Raw genomic sequence first — 23,190 nt, 5'->3', positions numbered from 1 at the left:
TTCTTCAATCTGCTGTAGTGTGAGCGAATGATCCAGTGGAAATTGTGTAGCTGCGTGAATGATTGATTGTATGAATCCTCCTCTTCGAATCTGAATGAAAATCAAAGGAAAAATGAATTCTAAGTGTTTCTCTACTCAAAACTATGACGCCCCCAAATCCCCATGCACGGACACGGGTCATCACCCTATCGACGTGTGCCAAGTGTGTGTATAAGCGACGAATGTGCACGAGAAATACGCAGCGAAAAGTAAGTCAATAACTAAGTACCAGAATTTTTCTTGTTTAATACAAAGCTGTTCAACACATACATAAATAAATATTACAAGACACAAACATAATTCTAAACTAAATACAAAGCATAAACTTCAACACCCCGGCGGAGCCGCATCCTCGGGCTCAGCCTCCTCCTCCTCATCCTCGATCTCTGCACCAAAATCTACGGTACCAAAAATGGTGCCGCAGGTAAGTAAAATCCAAACACCACCAGATAAAAACATATAGAACTCAAACAATATGCATGAAGTGATGCCAATACACAAAACCCATAAAATCATATTTTTCCACACAGGCCAAAAATCCCATTTGGCCCAAAAACATAACCTTTCCAAATATCATGCCAAAAGTCACATTTGGCCCATATCAAACTCAAACCGTTTACCAATTAAACCGTATGCACCATGACCTCCCCTAGGGGTCATCCGCACACCCTGGCTCCAGTGCCACACCGCAGGTAACGACCACGCATGTGATACCTAATCGAGCGATGCCCAGTTCCGCACCCCGTGCGTTCATAGCCAAGCATCTTCTAGCCCTCGCCAGTGAAGGGCCACGAAGTTGGTGCGTAGAGTGATGCCCGGTTCCGCGCCCGGCGCGTTCGTAGCCAAGCATCCTCTAGCCCCCGCTCCCGTCGTCGTCCAGCGACAACTCAAGGGACGTCACTCAGTTTATTATGCTCCCGAGTAACCAGAGGAGCTCCACCAGGATAATACCCCATCCCGGCTTGGGGTCATGATACACACGCACCCGAAAATCCACTTACGCTAATAAAACAGGATTTTCTCAAATTAAATAAAATGCACGTGCATGCACCATGTAAATGCAATATCAATGCACAAAAAGATCAACCAACCATAAATCAATAAAACAAGCAACTCCGTCCTCCATCCATCCGACCCCCGAACTCCTCGGACTCAGTCCGGAATCAACCAACCAACAACAATTAATTATTGAATGAGAAAAATATATTTAAATCTAAAAGTAGGGTTTGGAAAATACTTACAGCGCTATATGGTATTTTTAGAAAACACGCGGCGTTGCAAACGGCAGAAGGAAAGCAACGTAACAGTGAAATTTCACTATGCCTGTGGGTTGTAAAATACCCACTTTTGAACAGGGAAAAACCAAGGCTCGGGATTGATGGGGAAGGGTCTAAGGATGTTTATGAAGCTAGTGGAAGTGGAGTTTGGCCGTGGGTGGCGGCGGAAACGGCGGAGGAAGGGCCGAAATGCCCAAAACGGAAACTAGCTCGTGGGAGCTGTTTTGGTGGCTGTTAGAGGTCGAAAATGGGTGGGTTAGGACGGCAAGGAGTCGTGATGAAGTGGTGAAGAGGTGGTGGCCGGAGGTGGAGCGACAGCGGCAGATAGGAGCAAAAATCTGTAAGGCTTGCTGGGCTTTTTCCGGGCAAACGACGGCTCCGTTGGCGGTGAAAATTGGTGGGGTGGTTCACCGAAGGGAAGGGAAGATTTTGGTGGGGGTGGTGTGCCGCACAGTGGCCGGCGGCGGTGGGTCTGGGCTAATGAATTTTCCAGTGTGGGAGAGGAGAGAGAGAGAGACGAACGGGGGGGGGTTACGCGCGGGAGGGGAGGGGAAAAAGGAAGGGAAAAAGAAAAAAGAAAAAAGAAAAACAGAAAGAAAATAGAAAAAGAGAAAAAGGAAAAAGGGAAAAGAAAAGATGGAGGGAGGAAATGAGGTCCAATCCTCACTCCGGAAACCAAAACGGATCCGCCGAAAACGATATTAAAAACCGTAAAACGACTAATTAAATTAAACACCGCATCAAATAAATAAAAACTAATTTAAAATACATTAATTTAAAATAAATAAACCAATATATTAATTAAATTAAAAACAACCCTTCAGTGAAAATACACGTAAAAGCAGGTCGTCACAAAAACTGATTTTTCCAGCCAAAAGTCGGCCATAAGATGTAAAAAATCATTTATATACTCTGACAGCGGAATAAACCCTGATCTGTAAAATACGATATTTGCTCGAGCGGAGTGTCGAGCGGACATCGAGCGTTCGATTCTGCCTAAGTTTGCTCGAGCGGCCTGTCGAGCGAACATCGAGCGTTTGACTTTGCCTAAATTCGCTCGAGCGGCCTGTCGGGCGAACATCAAGCGTTCGACTCTGCCTGAATTCGCTCGAGCGGCCAAAAGCTGCCGCTCGAGTGGTATGTACCATAATCCATATTAATCAACAGTTGATAAAATTAGAGCAGAAATTCATGCTTTTAATCAATTAAAATCACAACTTTGATTTATTAATTTTTCCATATAAAACCAATGATAAAGTAATGAAAGAATTAATATATATTGGTTCCAAAAGCATTAAAAATGCAATAATTCAGCCCAATCACACCCTCCAACTAGCATTTTGCTAATCCTTGAGCAAAATAGTGAAAATTAATTGAGATGAATATTGCATAAAGATCGAAATTCAAACAAAAACAAACAAACACAATTCTGAATTCTCACAAAAGTGACACGTTACTACTCAACCCCCAAGGGTTATACCCACCAAGACTATCTCAACAATCTTTCACATAGAATTAAGGCAAATGTCTCAGAACTCAAATGTGTGTGTGGAGCTAGACCGGTTGTGTGTTCCTCATTACTAGCCATGATTTGCCATAGGATTTTTCAACCTTAAGATTAATCATTGCTGATTCTAACTACCTCAAAGCCCAAGGGTCTAGCAGTTTTCACGCCAGCTCTGTTTTTAAAGGTTGGACACTTAACCCCCAAAGTCTTGGGTAACTGTTTCTAGCCCTTTTTACTCAGGAAAATTCACTAAGTTGCCTTTATTCCTTTTCTCTCTTTTTTTTTTTCTTTTCTTTCTTTTTTCTTTTCTTCTTTTCTTTTCATTCTAATCTTTTCAAATCCTTTTCCTTTTTTTTTTTCTTTTTCTTTTTGGCATGGCTCGGTAGTCCTGCAATTTACTTCTCCAGTGTTAAATCAATGAATGGTAAATAAGGAACACTACAAGCGTAAGCATGTGCAAAATGTCCTTCAAAATTTGTCTTTCGTGCTACAAAAATTTTATCAAGTTTCATCTCAATAAGCATAACATCCCGGTGTTTTAAGCCACATATCAACAAAATATGATGCATCAAAAATCATGCTCTATGATGGAAAATAAATCTTCACAAATGATCCTGCTCAACTACTCTACCAAGATGCTTAAATTTCACAAATCTTATTTTTTTTATTTTTTATATATATATTTTTTAAACTGTGCACACATGCTACCCCCAAACTAGTGAGAGACATAGTCCTCAATGAGTCGAACGAAAGAAAAGAAAGTGCATAGAACTAAGCAAGCAAAACAAACAATCAACATGAAATATAAAATCAAAGCAAAAGAACAAATAAAAACAAAGCAAGTAAAGAAAACTGTAAAGAATGAGAAGCAAATCAAAACACTTCCCTGGGGTCGTGCACAAGCAAGATCTCTTCATGTGGATCAAAGACCTTTAGAAATGACTTTAGACGTTGTCCGTTGACAGTGAAGCTATTACCATTCTTCGGATTGACAATGTCTACCGCACCATGAGGATGAACGATCTTTACAATGTACGGCCCACTCCATCGGGATTTCAACTTTCCAGGAAAAATGTGCAAGCGAGAGTTGTAAAGAAGAACTTCCTGGCCAAGTGTGAAATGTTTTGGATGAATTTTCTGATCATGCAGAATTTTCATGCATTCCTTTGCAATCTGAGCGTTGTCATAAGCATTCCACGAGCTTCATCCAATTCATTGATCTGCAATTTTCTCAACCCTGAAGTTTCATCAAGTGACATGTTAACATGTTTTATGGCCCAAAGAGCTCGATGCTGAATATCAACAGGTAAATGACAAGCTTTACCATAAACTAATCGATAAGGAGACATCCCTAGATTTGTTTTAAAAGCTGTCATATGAACCCACAAAGCATCAAGAAGTTTAACCGACCAATCTTTCCTATTAGGCTTGATGATTTTCTCTAAAATAATTTTTATCTCTCTGTTTGCCAATTCAGCTTGCCCATTTGTTTGAGGGTGATAAGGGGTAGAAACTCTGTGTGTGATACCATATTTTTTCACAAGTGTAGAAAATGGTTTATTACAAAAATGAGAACCCCCATCACTTATAATAACTTTTGGTATGCCAAAACGAGCAAACAAAGATTGCAAAAATTTCAGGACAACATGATGGTCATTTGTTTTGCAAGCAATGGCCTCCACCCATTTTATAACATAATCCACAGCTAAAAGAATATATGTGTTTCCAAAAGAAACTGGAAAAGGTCCCATGAAGTCTATTCCCCAGCAATCAAAAATTTCTAAAGTCAGAATAGGGGAAAGAGGCATCATGTCTCTTTTGCTAATGGATCCCAATTTTTGACAAGACTCACAAGCCTTGAAAAAATTATAAGCATCTTTAAACATGGAAGGCCAGTAAAAACCGCTTTGCAAAATTTTTGAAACTGTTTTCTTTGCTAAAAAATGACCACCACATGCACCCATATGACAAAATCTCAAAACCGAAGAAAACTCATCATCAGGAATGCATCTTCGAGTCAATTGGTCCGAACAATACTTAAAAAGATATGGATCATCAAAATGAAAGTGTCGTACCTCAGAGAGAAACCGACGCTTATCTTGGGTGGACCATTCAGAAGGCATTCGCTCAGTCACCAGATAATTCACTATGTCAGCATACCAGGGAGCTCTATCAACCACAAACAGATGCTCATCCGAGAAACTATCATCAAAAGGAAGGCTGACATTTGAATAAGGAGATGATGACAATCTAGAGAGGTGGTCAGCTACCACATCTTCAACTCCTTTCTTATCCTTAATGTTGATGTTGAACTCTTGAAGTAATAGAATCCAGTGAATCAAGCGTGGTTTTGCATCTTTCTTAGCCAACAAATACTTAAGAGCAGAGTGGTCAGTGAAAATAGTAATAGGAGAACCAAGAATATAAGTCTGAAATTTATCAAGTGCAAAAACCACTGCAAGCAATTCTTTTTTAGTAGTGGTATAATTTTTCTGGGCATCATTCAAGGTTCTACTAGCATAATAAATCACAAATGGCCTATTATCCACCCGCTGCCCCAAAACAGCTCCTATGGCATAGTCACTAGAATCTGTCATAATCTCAAAGGGAATGTCCCACTGCGGAGGTTGCACAATAGGTGCAGTGGTAAGCGATTTCTTAAGGGTATCAAAAGATTTTTGGCACTCATCAGTCCAAACAAATTCAATATCATTTTGTAAAAGAGTGCACAAAGGTTTTGCAATAGAACTAAACCCTTGAATAAACCGCCTATAAAAGCCAGCATGACCAAGAAAAGAACGAATATCCCTAACTGTCCTAGGAATAGAAAGTTTAGATATTAATTCAATCTTTGCCTTGTCAACCTTTATACCCTCTGAAGAAACAATATGCCCCAATACAATGCCCTGAGTAACCATAAATTGGCATTTCTCCCAATTAAGTAAAAGATTTTTTTCCTCACATCTCTGGAGAATATGTGCCAAATTATGCAAACAACTCTCAAAGGATTTTTCAAAAACAGAGAAATCATCCATGAATATTTCATAAATATCATCAATCATGTCAGAAAAAATACTCATCATGCATCTCTGAAAAGTAGCTGGAGCATTACACAAACCAAAAGGCATTCTAGTAAAAGCAAAAGTGCCAAAAGGACAGGTGAAAGTGGTTTTCTCCTGATCCTCAGGCGCTACAGCAATTTGATAATAACCAAAATAGCCATCCAAGAAACAATAATATGCATTACCAGCTACTCTTTCCAAAATTTGATCCAAGAAATGGTAAAGGAAAATGATCCTTCCTACTGGCTGAATTAAGTTTTCTATAGTCAATGCACATTCTCCAACCAGTAACCATTCTAGTTGGAATCAACTCATTTTTATCATTTTTAACAACAGTCAAACCAAATTTTTTTGGTACCACTTGAGTTGGACTTACCCACTTACTGTCTGAGATGGGATAAATGATACCCACTGCAAGTAGCTTAAGCACTTCCTCTTTCACAACTTCCTTCATGGTAGGATTGAGCCTACATTGAGCATCACGAACTGGTCTAGCATCGTCTTCAAGATGGATTCTATGGGTACATACAACGGCATCAATGCCTTTGATGTCAGCTATTGTCCAACCAATTGCGCCTCGATGCTTCCTTAATACTTCAATCAATAGGGCTTCATCCTTCTGATTTAGCTTTGAGGAAATCACCACAAGAAAAGTGCCTTCTTCAGGACCAAGGAACACATACTTTAAATCTTGAGGAAGTGGTTTCAGTTTCAACTGGGGAACTTCTTCCTCTGAAGATTTAAGCATGTCTGGTGGTGGTAGAGCTTCAAACTGGGGTTTCCATCTTGCTCCCGCAAATTGTACTTCAAGTGGTAACGAAGAATCTGCAAAACAATCAAAAAAATCAAAGTCATCTTCATTGATATGATCAATTTTCTCATCAAGGAAAAATTCAGGTGTTTGAAAAATATAATCATCATCAAAGAAGGGAGAAGTTGAGCAAATAAAATCTGTTGGTGTCAAACTCTCCACAGCATTCAAATCACTTGTGTCATCAAAATGTGCTGGCATCTTGCAAGCGTTGAAAACGTTCAACTCAAGTGCCATGTTCCCAAAGGTAAGCTTCAAAACTCCACTTTTGCAATTGATCAATGCATTTGATGTAGCTAGAAATGGTCTTCCTAGGATGACAGGAGCTTGATAAATAGTGGAGACTGGCTGTTGCATGTCAAGAACCACAAAATCCACTCGGTAGTAGAATTTGTGTCCACCTGGACCAACACGTCCTATACAATACCCCTCGGTACCTTAACTGATCTGTCAGCCAGCTGTAGCATGATGAGGTCTTTTTCAGCTCACCCAATCCCAACTGCTCATATACTGAGAATGGTAGCAAGTTCACACTACTCCCCAAATCAAGTAAAGCTCTCCTAATGCGTGATTCACCAATCATAATGGAAATGTTGGGAGAGCTAGGATCTCTAAACTTCTGAGGAGTCTCGCTCAATATCAATGCACTAACTTGCTCCGTTAGGAAAGCTTTCTTCTTCACATTCAGCTTCCTCTTCACTGTGCACAAGTCCTTCAAAAATTTTGCATATGAAGGCACTTGTTGTATGGCATCCAAGAGTGGAATATTGATCTTCACTTGCTTGAAAATCTCTTGAATCTCCTTGTGATACTTGTTCTTTTGGCCAGTTGCCAATCTCTGAGGATAGGGAACCACAGGTTGGTATCCCTTACTAGTCTCTACATCTGCACTCACAGGCTTCTTTACCTCTGGTCTCACTACCTCTGATTCTTTCTCAACTTTATCAGTCTCTGTTACATCTTCAGGTGTAGGACCAACTTCATGTGTGTCTATAGGCATCTCTGGTTGGGGAACTTCCTTCCCACTTCTCAAAGTAAGAACTTCCTTCGCTGTCTCAATAACATCCCCTGAGACATTATGCACTTGCTGCTGTTGTTGTTGCTCAGACCCACCTTCTTGAAATACTGGCATAATCGGGCAGTCTTGGGTCTTATGGTTTGAATCAGCACATATAGAACATGCCTCTACTACTTTCACAGCCTTCACTTTTTCCATTTCCATGACCTCTAGTCTTCTAGTCAATGCAACTATTCGGGCTTGAACATCAGTGTCTTCTTTAAGCTCATATCTACCCCCTCCAGAACTAGCCCTCAGTGGCTGTACTGCTAATGGAACTCGATCAGTACCAGTGTTCCACTATTGTGCGCTCTCAGCAAGGTAGTCAAAAAATGATAGTGCTTCATCAGGTTTCTTGCTGAAGAACTCCCCATTGCACATTGTCTGAACAAACTGCTTGCATTCTGGAGTGAGACCAGTGTAAAAATAGCTCACCAATCTCCAAAATTCAAAACCATGATGTGGACAAATGTTCACCAAATCTTTAAATTTTTCCCAATTGGCCTGAAAGGTCTCATCAGGTCTCTGATTGAACTGGCTGATTTGCTCTTGCAAAAACTGAGTTCTTTGAAAAGGAAAAAATTTTTGTAAGAATTCACGTTGCATATCAAACCAACTAGAAATAGAATTAGGTCTCAAAGAATTAAACCAAATCTTCGCTTTATCCTTTAAAGAGAAAGGAAATAAACGAAGTCGAATGAATTCATCAGTAACAGCCCTAGTGATAAAAGTAGTGCAAACCAACTCAAAATCTGTCAAGTGCTGGTAAGGACTCTCAGAATCCATCCCGTAGAACTGAGGTATCACTGACATCATGCCATGCTTAATAGAGAAATTAGATGCATTTTCAAGTAAAACAATGCATGAAGGTGTAGTGGTGCGAGTGGGTTGCAAATAATCCTTAAGAGTGCGTGGTGCGGGTGCAGCCATGTTTTCTGGTTCAATTTCAATTTCCTCACCTGACTCACTAATAGAAAAGACAGAAGAGCTATCTATCTCCAAACTGTGTATACTACTCTCAACACTCGATGTGACTCTATGCAACCTATTTGAACTGTCCCTCACCCATGACATGAAACATCAGTTTAAAGAGCATAACAAAAATAACGAGTTTAAATTTAAGCTAAAATACTTTTCCCGGCAACGGCGTCAAAAACTTGACTCACTAAAAAATGAGTAGCACTAAAGCTATCCCAAGTGCAGGAAGATGTCGTGTAATAATTAGGAATAAATTCCTAGATCGTCTCCTCAGGGAAAGTTACTTAGAAATCAAACTCGTTGAAAAAGGTAAAAAACTTCACAAAGAGAAAATAAAATGATGGTATGTGCAATGGATGTGAGAGGACACTAGTCTTGGACTAGATTCATATTTTTGGATTTTGATTGTCGGATCGGAATGTAAAGGACTAATAGATTAAACTCAGAAATTAACAAAACTAAATTAAGAATTAAACTAAATTAGGAAGTAATTGACAAAACATGCACTGAAAATTGAAAAGCCACAAAATCAATGTTCTAGGGTTCATCATTGTATTCAAATCACAAATTCTCAAATTAAACCACCGTAATTGTAATCACTATCAAAATGAAAGCTTAACGAAACGATAAAAATAAATAACATGAATTAAATGAATAACAAATAAATTACTCAAACGTCTAAATCAAAATTCTCCAAAATAATTCAGAAACTCAAAACTAAAATGAAATAGCAAGTAGGGAATTGAAAAGATCAAGCCAATTGAATGGAGATGAAGATTCGAAGCGGTGGAAGAGGCTGAGCTGCAGTGGCAATTGGACCTCTCAAGGAGTTCTTCAATCTGCTGCAGTGTGAGCGAATGATCCAGTGGAAATTGTGTAGCTGCGTGAATGATTGATTGTATGAATCCTCCTCTCCGAATCTGAATGAAAATCAAAGGAAAAATGAATTCTAAGTGTTTCTCTACTCAAAACCGAGTTTTCCTGTCGAGCGGCCTGTCGAGCGAACATCGAGCGTTCGACTCTGCCTGAATTCGCTCGAGCGGCTAGAAGCCGCCGCTCGAGCAGTATGTACCATAATCCATATTAATCAACAGTTGATAAAATTAGAGCAAAAATTCATGCTTTTAATCAATTAAAATCACAACTTTGATTTATTCATTTTTCCATATAAAACCAATGATAAAGTAATGAAAGAATTAATATATATTGGTTTCAAAAGCATTAAAAATGTAATAATTCAGCTCAATCAACCACCACACACACACTTCAAGCAAAAGCAACCACACCTTCCAGCAATTAAAACAACCCAACCAGCCAATGCATACTAGCCTAAACAACCACATATAACAGCCCAATTCACTTTATAACAACCACATATAACAACTCAATTCACATTGACCGGGCACTAATTCTGAAAGCAGTTTCTAATTTAATTAAGTTAAATAGACCAATTCACATTTAACAAAAAGAACATGGTTGAAGCAGAGACCTTTTCCCGAAAGCAAATGAGACATACGATAGTTACTAATCATTAGATTTTGCTTCAAGAAAAAGAAGGTCAATAGAATGAGTAGAATAATCATAGTGAACTGAATTAAAAACCAACAATGCAGTGAAATAAAAGAACAATTCCCTGACTAGTGGCAATTTACCCCACAATACCTTTGGGGCACTTCAACCCTCAAAAGCTAACACATAACAAGAGAGAAAACTAAGGCAAATAAAGGGAACCTACTCTTAGTGGTGCAGTGGAATATTCATGGGTTGTTAGCATTGGGGGCCTCCATTAGGTCTCACCATCTCATGGTGGAATATTCATAGCAAGGGAGGGACGGTGTTGTCGGCTTGATGGAGGTGTTGGGGGTGAGTGTGGGTGGATCGATGGTCCTGTCGCCTTGATGGAGGAGCTATGGGTGACCATGGTGTTGTGCCATGGAGGTGGTGGCAGAGGTCTAGTCTAGAGATAGAGACATGGAAGAGAATGGAAGGGAGAGAGATCTAACAGAGGGAGAGTCAAATCGAGAAGGATGAGTGGTGTTGCATGGTGGTGGTGGTGCGTCTATGATGGAGGTTGAGAGAGAGAGAGAGAGAGAGAGAGAGAGAGAGAGAGAGAGAGAGAGAGAGAGAGAGAGAGAGAGAGAGAGAGAGAGAGAGAGAGATTTCAATTTTTTGAGAGGGAGAGGGGGGGAGGATACGACATTTGGAGGGAGGGGGAGATAGAAGAGAAGAAATATGGGAGGGAATTAGGGATCTAAGTGATTGAAGGGTGGAAATTTTTTTTTTTTAATAACAACAGAAATATCATTAATCTAAGGTAATAATGATTACAGAAAATCATCAAGCCATACGACTTGTGAAATACAGTCTGGAATACAATCCCACCAAATAGCGATATTATCAATCCTAGAAACATTCTGAGCCTGCATGTGCGCTACCTGATTACCCTCCCTATAGACATGGGAAAATTCACAACGTTCAAAACTGCAAGCAAGGTTTTTAGTTTCTGAATATAACCCCCCAAGCATAGAGTGATGCATACTATTATTCTAGAGAGCTTCAATACATAACAAACTATCACTCTCCACCATAAGCTTGGGAATTCCCATAGTAACACACAATTGAAGACCTCAGAAAATAGCCATTAATTCTATAGGTTCTGAACCATCCATCTCCACTTTAGCTATACTAACAGCCATTATCATCATGCCTGAATGGTCCCTCAAGATAGCTCCCACACTAATTCTGCCCAAACTAGAAAAAACAACCCTATCAAATTTAATTTCAACCAACCTGGACCAGGGAGTTTCCATCTATAATGAAGACACAGGTCCCTCGTCGGCTTCTGTCTCTAACTGAAACTGCGCAACATAACCAAAGCATGGTCTGCAACATGCTTGGGATGGAGTACTACCTGATCATGCACAAACTTATTTCACAAAAACCAGAAACTCCAGCCCAAAGCAAAGAAAATATAAAGGTCATCATGCATAGGTTTTTCATAGAGATCCATAGCCATATCCAAAACAGTATGATTACTATGAAATCGAAAGCTAGGAAAATAAGTGGATAAGAGATCATGAATAGAAGGACAAGTCGTAATAGTTTCGGGGTAGACATACACAGTTTGCAAGTGGCATCAGATAAGACATGTTTCTGCACTAAGTTGGTCCCCGTAGGTAGCCCATTTTTGCATGCACGCCAGGCAAATTTTTTTTATCTTATTTGGTACCTTCATTTTCCGTAAATGCTTCCAAAGGAGATTCTACCCGTGTCTAGTTGAAGAATGAGGAAGAGAAATGCCCAGCACATCATGAATGACCCGATAACAACTTTTAACACTAAAAAGCCCATTTCTTTCATGTGACCACACCCTGCGATCTTCCATATCAACTGAATATAATTGCACCTTAAGAACACTGTGCACCACATTTGGATCGAGGAGAGCCCTAGGCTTGGTTATATCCCATGCTCTTTCATTCTGTAGGAACAACAAATGGACTGAAGCCATACAATCTTCCTCCCGCGCCACTACCCCTTCAGCAACAAGTGACTTATGCCCAGGAATCCACTGATCTGTCCAGATATTTACAGCTAAACCATTCCATATTCTCCACTTGCAACTAGCCACTAGCCATTTCATCACCTCCCAAAAACCCTTCCAAGTGTAAGAGGGACAGCGACCCAAACTAGCGTGCATGAAAGTTGTATGAGGAAAGTATTTAGCCTTAAGTATTCTGTGCAGTAAGAAGTTTTAATCTTCAAGTAAACGCCAGCCTTGCTTTGCCAATAAGGCTAAATTAAAACTTTGCAAATCTTTAAAGCCCATCCAACCTTGAGATTTCCTTTGACATAACTTCTCCCAACGCAACCAATGAATTTTCCTCTCACTCCCCTTTTGTCCCCACCAAAATCTAGACATCATCCCCTCCAAGTTAGAACATAAACTAGAAGGAAGGAGAAAACAACTCATGGAATAAGTTGGAATGGATAAGGCTACAACTTTCAATAAAATTTCCTTTTCATCTTGTGGCAACAACTTTTCCTTCCAAGACTGTAATTTGTTCCAAACTTTCTATTTAATAGACTCAAATGCTCGAGCTTTGGACCTCCCAACAATAGGTGGTAGCCCAAGGTACTTTTCATGCTACTGAATTTCTGAGTGAGACAACAAACTCTTAATCTCAGTCTCCTTGTAGCAGCACTAACATTACCACTAAAAACAATAGCAATTTTTTCCCTATTGATTTTCTGCCCCGAGACAGCTTCAAACCTCTCCAACACCTGCTGAATCTGCCTATTCTCACTTGCATTTGCCTAACAAAACAAAAGACTATCATCCCCAAAAAGAAGATGATCAATGGTAGGGGCCCCCCTACCTATTCGCAGTTCAGAGATAGACTTGTCCTGTTGAGCAATATTTAAGAGAGAAATTAAACCTTCGGTATAGAGTAGAAAGAGATAAGGGGATAGCAGATCCCCTTGACGCAACCCTCTAGTTCCTTAGGACCCTTAGGCTCCTCATTTATTAACATAGAAAAGGAAACCGAGCGAACACAACACATGATCAGCTCCACAAAACGATGATGAAACCCCATAATCTCCATAACAAATTGTAGAAAGCTCCATTCAACCTAGTCGTAGGCCTTACTCATATCAAGATTTAATGACATATAGCCCTTTTTCCCAAACCTTTTTTGTTTGAGGTAGTGTACCAACTCATATGCAATTAAAACATTATCCGAAATAAGGCGCTCAGGAACAAAAGCACTTTTGCTCTCACTAATGACACTTGGTAAGACAATTTTTAGTTGATTAGAAATGACCTTTGCAACAAGTTTATAAACCAAGTTACACAAGCTAATCAGACAATAATCACCCATTTGAGCAGGATACTTCTTTTTTCGTATAAGTGGAATATGAGTGAGATTAAGAGAAGTAGGGAAAGAACCTGAATGCAAAGCTTGAAGAACTACCGAGGTTACTAAATCCCCAACAATATGCTAATATTTTTGGAAAAACATAGGTGACATGCCATTGGGGCCAGGGGCTAACATAGAATCCATTTCAAATAGAGTGGCCTTGACCTCTTCAGCCTGGAAGTCTCTCGTGAAATCAACATTCTTTTCCGTAGTGACTTTCCTAGAAAAAGGTGCAAGGAAATCCATAGAATGACCAGAGACAGTAGGAGAAGAGCTAGTAAAGAGAGTTTGAAAATACTCGAGGACTACTCGATCTCTATGAAGTCCTTCTTGCCACTACCCCCTCTCATCCTGGATTTGAAAAAAGCCACTCTTCTATCACCTCTGAGATGCTTTCATATGAAAATAAGTAGTATTATTATCCCCTTCCTTAAGCCAAACTGCCTTAGAATGTTGTCGCCACAGAATTTCATGTCGTTCTAACCAACATTGCACCTAATTGCGCGTTAAAGTAATAGCTTTAGGATCAACTCTAGCATGGTTAGAATCATACAGCAGTTGCAAATTGCTTTGTGCTTTTACAAGCTGAGTTTGGACATTACCAAAAGAGTGCCTGTTCCATTACCCCAAATGAGTCACACTGTCTTTAATCATCGCAGCTACTGAATTCAAATCAGACTAAGTAGAAACTCTGCCCCAATCACTTGTAATAATCTCCTCACAAGCAAGCTCACCCACCCACATGGCTTCAAACATAAAGGGCTTTTGAATCATTGAAGATGCAACTTCACCCTCCAACGTTACTCAAATAGGTAAGTGAGCAGAATAGGCAACCACTCCATGTGTAACCCGAGCTTGAGGGAAGTAATCCCACCAGGTGAAGTTGACCAAAAATCTATCAAGTCGTTCACTAACTTGGTATGAAAGAGCCCTTTGATTACAACATGTAAACTTGGGACCCAAGAAGCCCAGGTCACGTAGATGACATTCCTCAAGAACGCCTTTAAAAGCCGATAATTGCTGATCAGGTCACGGCTTACCCCCTCTCTTCTAATTTTGGTAGAACAATTCATTGAAATCACTCATAACCAACAAGCCTTCCCAGGTTGCCACCAAGTTAGCACCTTTCTTGTTTATTAACATCTTAAGCCTGCTCCTGGAATGACCCAACCTCTAATATTGCAGTAGAAAATTGTGTCAGTCATAAATTCACTTTTTGAGCTTGGGTGTGAACCCTTTGTGATTTCCTCAATGCCTTGTCCTCCACCAAGATTCCATCATTAAAGGAATTTCTCCTTCCTCTTGAGTCAAAGAGTTGCCAAGAGCCAGCTCCCTTTGATGGTTTCCCTGTATGTCATTCCTTATAAGGGGTTTAAAAAGGCACCCTTATTTCCTTCTGAGTTGTTACCTCGATGGATTGAGTAGCTGCCAGTTCTTCATCATGCCAAACCACTCTTCATCACTGGACACGACTTGTTTTCCATCACCAGGAAGTGCATCTTGATCAGAGGCCTGAGCTTCACCAATGACAATTTCCCCAACCTGATCCATCAACGTATTTGCACTAGGACCAACCAAACCCAAGTTTTCAACCACATTGTTTTCTGCAATAGCACCAATTTCATCAACTTGATCACTCTTTCCAGAAATAACAACATCACTTTGCTTCCTTTCCATGAGATCAATTACTCCTTCAACAACGTTTTGTACCCTTACAACCACTGCCTCCTTGGGGCCCGAAGTCTCGCCTACCATTTTAGACACTTTTCAAACTTGTTTTTCTTTCAGTTTTCCCTTTTCCTTATGCTTCTCACCCACCCTATAGACAACAGCAGTATGCCCTTAAGGGAAGCACTTCGTACAATAAAATCCCAGTTTTTCATAGTTAACTTCCTACCATATACAAGTCGTTGGCGATACCACTATAGGAAAACCTTTCACTGGCTCCATGGTTAAATCCACCTCCACGCAAATTCTAGCCCATGTTGCTCTTGTCCGATTGATGGTTGCATTGTCAGTGCCTAGGTAATGGCCAAACCGAGTTGCAAGGATTTGGAGACAATCCCGTCTATATAAGATTTGGGGTCAACCATTCCTAGATTTTGAAGAGATGCATCCCTTGGCTTCATCTATGCCTCAGTTCTTGGTTATTTAGATCCCAATCAATAAGGGCTATTGGACTAAGAGTTTTTCTCCTTGAATTACCCAATGTATACTTGTGGAAAACTCCTTGCCGAGGAACTGTGCACCCACCGGGGAAAACTCCTTGTTGAGTTTTTCTCCTTCAATCACCCACTGTATACTTGGTTTTAATTGCTTTGTCATTACATTAGAAAATCCAAGAAATAAATATGGAGTATTGTCTATGGCTCTTTGATAACCATTTGTTCATTCTAAAAGGTATGATGGTTATACTTAGATGAACTTGTTGGATTTTGATGATGAGAAGTTTTGGGTTCAAATGCATAACCTCCCACTGGGTTATATCAACAGAAGGATGGGAGGGCAAATTGGAAGCTCAATTAGAAAGGTAATAAAGGTAGATGTCCAAGAAGATGGACTGGCGTGGGGTTGCTTTTTTAGGGTGAAGATTGAGTGTGAATTGAAGAAACCAATGGCAAGGGGGAGAACCAGGAATGTAGAAGGAGGAAGAATATTGGTGCCACTATAGTAGGAAAAGCTACCAAAAATGTGCTTTCGTTGTGGGAGAATTGTCCTTAGAAAGTAGGGATGTAGGAGTGGGGAGCTTGGAAATTCCTAGAGGTGGACTAAGAATTCTTAGAGGACTGCAGTAGAGAACGACGACTGTAAATTGGAGGTGGACTAAGAGGAAGGGGAAACAGAGCAATAGGAGGGTTGACTTTGGTGTGATGCCTTAGAGGGAGAAGGAGGGTCAAAGAGAGAATGGAGCTCAGGAGTCAAGGGAGGAGGTGAGGATGACGAAACAAAAGATGGGGGAGGATGACGAACTAGGGGTTGTTGGATCGAAGGAGAATGGGCTTTCGGGTGGTTCAAAGTGAGTAGGCTTGGATCACTATAATACAAGTTCATGCAACAGTACTCTTGCCAAATAGACAGAGAGGACACCGGATAATACATCTTCATCAAGCCTAATCCAATTAGATCTAATCACTGGAGAAGAAGCGATTGTGAGCTCCATTGACTAAGGGAGAAACAAAGGGGGTAAGCAGAGCTACTGGAAGAGAAGAGCTCAAGGGAGGATCTCGATAGGTGAGTTATTTCATCTCCATCTCTGTCTAAACGAGCTTTTGATCACTTGCATGGGGAGTTTTCGCTGCGGGTTGCTGAGAAAAAAGCTAGGAATGAAGATGGGAAGGACTTTGTTTTGCAGTTGTGTGAGGCGACGGCTATGAGGCAGCCCCGCTTGACATTATGAAAATCATAAGTTGGAAATACCGAGGGCCTGGGAACCCTCAAACAGTTCAAGATCTTTACCCGATGGTAAAGGATAAGCACCCCCAATTGGTGTTATTAATGGAAACTATGGTTAATGTAGGGAGGTTGGAGTGTTTGGAAGGCAGGGATGTATAATGGATGGTTGCTTTGTAGTAGAACTAATTGGTAGGAGAGGGGGCCTACCTTTATTTTGGAAAAGTGAGAATGAAGTGGAAGTATTGAATCATTTTCAGTTGCACATAAACTTGTTAGTCAAGGGTGAGGGGAATAGAAGGGAGTGGGTTTTCACAGGGTTTTATGGGCACCTTGATACTGGAAAGAAGAAGTATTCATGGAATTATTGAGTATTTTAAAACCTATGGATTACATAGCATGGTGTGTGGTCAGGGATTTTAATGAAATTTTATTTCAGTTAGAGAAGGTTGGGGGAAGACAGAGGGTTGAAAACCAAATGTGTCAGTTTCGAGAGGTGCTTGAGGAAACAAAGTTTGTTTGATCTAAGTTGTAATGGTGGATTTTTCAAATGGAGGAATAAGCATTAAGACCATACATTTACAAAGGAAAAGCTAGATAGGTGTGTGGCAAACAACCTTTGGAGATAAATGCTTAAGGAGGTAAGGGAGTAGGGGCTTGTAGGCAAATACTAAAACCACATTCCTATTCTATTATCTATGGTTGGGTTCGACTTTTTGCAGAGAAGAAGGAAACTTGCCTAGAAGCTTTGCAAGTTCATGTGACAAGGGCTATGACTGACCTCTTACACAGAGAGTTCATAAGAGGGGAAGTGGAGGAAGCCATGAAACTAATTGGTTCCTTGAAATCCCCAACGCATGATTGGTTTGGGGCTTGCTTTTACCAAGCTTATTGGAGCATTGTAAGAGATTATGTGTGTGCTGAAGCTCTTAAGTTTCTTAATGGTGCAGGCATGGATAAGTCTCTGAACCATACTTATGTTCCTTTAGTCCCCAAGGTAAAAGACCCCAAGATAGTTAATGACTTTAGGCCTATAAGTTTGTGCAATGTGATGTATAAGGTTATAGCTAAAACCCTTGCCAATAGACTAAAAGTGGTGTTGAACGATGTAATTTCCAAAAGTTACAGTGCTTTTATTCTAGGGAGACTCATATCTTACAACATTATTGCTTCTTATGAAATCCTTCATTCAATGAAAATGAGGCAGACAGATAGTATGGCTATAAAGTGGGTAGTATGGCTCTAAAGCGGGTAGAGTGGAAGAAGAAGAGTGATATTCTGGAGTTGTATGAAAGGGCCTCTGGAAAAAGTTTAAATAAACAAAAAAACTACCTTGTTTTTCAGCCCAAATGCAAAAGCTTCTGTGAAGGAAATGATAGTAAAGGAGACAGGGGCAAGGTTGCAAAATAATTGTAAGAAGTATTTGGAACTGCCTATTATGGTTGGAAGATCTCGATACACCACTTTTAGAGGCATCAAAGATAGAGTATGGCAAAAGATAAGTAATTGGAAAAAGCAATTCTTGTCACCTTTGGGGAAGGAAGTTTTGTTGAACGCTATCATTCAGGTTATTGCAAATTATAATATCAATGTTTTTAGACTACCTAAGAAATTGTGCAAGGAAATTGTATCTTCCATGGCTAAGTTTTAGTGGGGGTATAAAAACAATGATCATAAGATCCAATGGAGAAGCTGGTAAAAGATTGGGATGTCTAAAGCTGAAGGGGGTTGGGTTTAAGAGAGCTAGAGAGTTTTAACAATGCTATACTAACAAAGCAGTGTTGGAGTGTTGACAAGTCCTCAATCCTTTACAGCAATGGTTTTGAAGGATAAATACTTTAGATCTTTGAAACTTTTAGAGGCTAAGCTATGCCATAGACCGTCGATGATGTGGAAAGGTTTATGGAGCTTTTTGGAGTTACTTAAGGAGGGACTTGTGTGGATAGTAGGCAATGGTTATAATATAAGGATATCGGGAGACATTCCAAAACCTTCATTTTTTTTTGTATTCAATCCACAATCACAATGTTAAGTGGTCTAAGGTGAATGAACTAGTTGATGCAAACTGTGGAGCCTGGAAAGAAGATCTGGTTAAAACAATTTTGAAAGAATAAGAAGCTGAGATTGTCTGCAGCCTTCCTATCAATCAAACTGGTCTAAAGAATGGGTTATTTTGTGTTAAAAGTGCTTATCATCTTAACACATATAGGAAGAGAAGGGATAAAGGGGAGTCCTTAGAGGGGACTACAAATGGTTGGAAGATGTTATGGAATCTGAATGTGCCGGGTGTAGTGAAATTATTTTTATGGAAAACTCTTAATGAAAGTATACCAACAAGGAAGAATATGGCTCCCAGAAAGGTGGTGGAAAACCCTTGCTGCCCTGTGTGTGAGTCAGAAGAGGAATCTACTTGTCATGAGTTATAGAGCTGCAGAGGAGCTACAGATGTGTGGGTAGAACAGTTCATTTATAGAAGTGGTTTAGTAGAGGTGAAGTTATATGAGGTTTGGGATAGGCTGGTGACCAGAGTATCTAAGGGAAAATTGGAGTTGGTGGTAGTAGTGATGAGAAGGATATGGTTGAGGAGAAATGCTTTTCTCTTTGAAAAGAAGTTTGCGGGACCGGATGTGATATCTAAACAAGAAGAAGATATTTTTGTAGAGTTCCAACAAGCACAGAGCAAACCTGCGAGGGAGATAGTGGGTAGTGCAGGAGCAAAAAAGGGGGGCGGATGGAGGCCACCAATTGAGAGCCATGTGGAAGTGAACTAGGATGCAGCATTAAATTCAAAGGAGGAAAGGATGGGGATTGGAGTAGTTATCAGAGATGCTCTAGGTGAAATCTTGGTTTCCTTATGCAGCTCAAAGGGGAGGGTTAGCAATCCTATTATAGCCGAGCTTCATGCATTATGGAGAGCTTTGAAGTTATGTGCAAAGCTAGACTTTCAGAAAGTAGTCTTTGATGGTGATGCATCGGCAGTTGTAAAGGCTGTAAATAGTGAAGAGGTAAGTTGGGAGTGGTTTGGACCGGTGATAGAAGATATAAAAGGGGTTACTCATAATTGACCAAATTGAATAGTACAACATACATATAGGGAATGTAATAAAGTAGATGAGGAAAAGGTCTGGATAGAAAGTGGTCCAGCAGGGATACATAGTTTTGTTACATAGAATAAATTGTTTATTGTTGATCGGTTAGTAATACAAAAAGTATGTTTTTTTCTAAACAAAATAAATAAATAAATGAAGAAGAAGAAGAAGAAGAAGAAGAAGTTTCATGTTGCTTCTCTTTTTTAAATGCTGGTCTGGTTGGTTTTGTCTTGGTGCCATGATGTCCATCCCATTACATAAATATGAGATATAAATGTTGACGTGGTCAGGTGTCTAATTACAATTGATGTTGTACTTGTGATACCCCGTTTTTATCTGTATTTTCACTGAAGGGTTGCTTTTAATTTGAATAATATATTAGTTTATTTATTTTAAATTAATGTGTTTTAATTGGTTTTTAATTTATTTGAGGTGGTGTTTAATTTATTTTAGTCGTTTTACAGTTTTTAATATCGTTTTCGGCGGATCTGTTTTTGGTTTCTGGAGTGAGGATTGGACCTCATTTCTTTTCTTTTCTCTTTTTCTTTTTTCCTTTTCCTTTTTCTGTTTCTTCTTTTCTTCTTTTCTTCCTTTTTTCTTCCTCTTTTCCTTCCCGGTTTCTCTCTCCCCGCGCAGCACTTCTCTCTTTTCTCCTTCCCATCGCCGCCCCTTTGACCGCCCAGTTCTCTGCTGTCCGACCACTGTTTAGTACACCACCACCACCATTTTCTTCCCCTTCTACCAGAGATCATCCCCACCAATTTTCAGAGCCATCAGACTAGCCGTTAGCCTCCGAGAGCCGCCGGAAGTCGCTGCACCTGCTCTATTTTTGCCCCTGTTGCCGGTTGCTTTCGCAGCCCAGAACCGCCGCTCGCCGGTGGAGTGGCCTACACCACCCACCCAGTTTTCTTCCCCTCTCACCGGTGAACATCCCCACCAAGTTTCACCTCCATCCGAGCCACCGTTAGCCACCACGAGCTCCTCCAAGCCATACGGTTTTTCACCGTTTCCGGCGCCGTCGCACTACCTCCGGCCACCATCTCTTCACAGCTTCTTCCCCTACCTCTTGCTTACCTAAACCACCCATTTCCAACCTCGATCCGTTGCCGGAGCAGCTCCCACAAGCTCAACTCCGTTCAGCCCCTTTTTGGCCTTTGACCGTCATTTCCACCACCACCCACGCCAAAACTCATTTCCCTTAGTTTCATAAATATTTCAAAGCCATTCCCTATCAATCCCAAGCCTTGGTTTGTCCCCGTTCAAAAGTGGATATTTTACAACCCACGGCCACAGTGTAAATTACACTGTTACGTTGCTTTTTCTCCACCGTTTGCAACGCCACGAGCTTTCAAAAAATACCATATAGCGCTGTAAGTATTTTTCAAACTCTACTTTTGATTTAAATATATTTTACTCATTCAATAAATATTTATCTGTTGGTTGGCTGATTCCGGACTGAGTCCGAGGAGTTCGGGGGTCGGATTGATGGAGGTCGGAGTTGCTTGTTTTATTGATATTTACATGGTGCGTGCGCGTGCATTTTATTTAATTTGAGAAAAATCTGTTTTATTGGCATAAGTGGATTTTCGGGTGTGTGTGTATCACGACCCCAAGCCGGGATGGAGTATTATCTCGGTGGAGCTCCTCTGGTCACTCGGGAGTGGAATAAACTGAGTGACGTCCCCTGAGTTGTCGCTGGGCGACAACGGGAGCGGGGGCTAAGGGATGCTTGGCTACGAACTCGCCGGGCGTGGAACCGGGCATCGCTCTACGGATTAATTGGATAATGGTTTGAGATGGATATGGGCCAAATGTGACTTTTGGCGTGATATTTGGAAAGGGTTTGTTTTTGGGCCAAATGGGATTTTTGGCGTGTGTGAAAAAATATGATTTTATGGGTTTTGCACATTGGCATCACTTCATGCATATTGTTTGAGTTCTATATGTTTTTATTTGGTGGTGTTTGGATTTTACTTACCTGCGGCACCATTTTGGTTCTGTAGATTTTGGTGCAGAGATCGAGGATGAGGAGGAGGAGGCTGAGCCCGAGGACACGGCTCCGCCGGAGTTTTGAGTTGAAGTTGTGCTTTGTAGCTGTTTTTAAAACTATATTTGTGTTATGTAATATTTTATTTATGTATGTTTTAAACAGCTTTGTGTTATATTAAGAAAAATTATGGACTTAGTTATATGACTTTGCTATCCGCTGCGTGTCCTTTCTTGCACATTTGTTGTTTTTGCATACATTTAGCACATGTTGTTAGGGTGGTGACCCGTGATGTCATCATCCGGATGTCTCAATTTTCCCGTGTCCGTGCGTGGGGATTTGGGGGCGTCACAGTACTCATAAAAAGAAAAGATATGCAATTTATTTTTTTAAAAAATTGATAAATAATTTCTTTAAATAATAAATCTCAAATTTTTTAACAGAAATGGATTACGTACTTTAGTATTATATCTAGCATTACTTTCAAAAAAAAAAAATAACAAAATATTATGCATATTTATATTTAGTCATTATGAAAAATTATAAAAAAAATGAAAAAAATTGTATAAATTTTTTTAGAAATAGGATTTTTGTAAGTATGGAGTACTATGCATTTTTTTTAAAAAAAAGTAAACAAATCTATAACTCACATAAGAAAAAAATATATATATTTAAAAAATTTGAGCTGCCTTTCCAAAGTTAGCCTAACGTCTGGATCGAGGAGGTTCCATCAATGTTCGTCACCCTTTCTAGCTTCTTTCCCACTCCCAGTTGTAGAACTCGCCCGAAGCCAAAAACCATATTGGGATCGAGTCTCGTCTGACATCTGCTTACCCGCAATCAACTTTGAACATCTCCTCTTCTAATGTTTTGTAGTTCCACAAAGGAAGCGGAACGTCAGAAGGCATTCATATGTGAATGAAATCCACATATGCTTATCAACAATTTTCAATAACTTCCCCCTTAATAGAGGTTTGGTGATATCAACTTACACTCTTACTCAAAGAAACTTATCCTAGCCGAAGCCCTTCTTGTCAGTGTTGACCATGTCCACCATTCCTATGGCGGAGCCTA

The sequence above is a fragment of the Carya illinoinensis genome, chromosome 16 (genome assembly GCF_018687715.1).
Source record: "Carya illinoinensis cultivar Pawnee chromosome 16, C.illinoinensisPawnee_v1, whole genome shotgun sequence".
In the NCBI taxonomy this organism is placed as follows: Eukaryota; Viridiplantae; Streptophyta; class Magnoliopsida; order Fagales; family Juglandaceae; genus Carya; species Carya illinoinensis.
Note: the sequence above shows the minus strand (reverse complement) of the source record.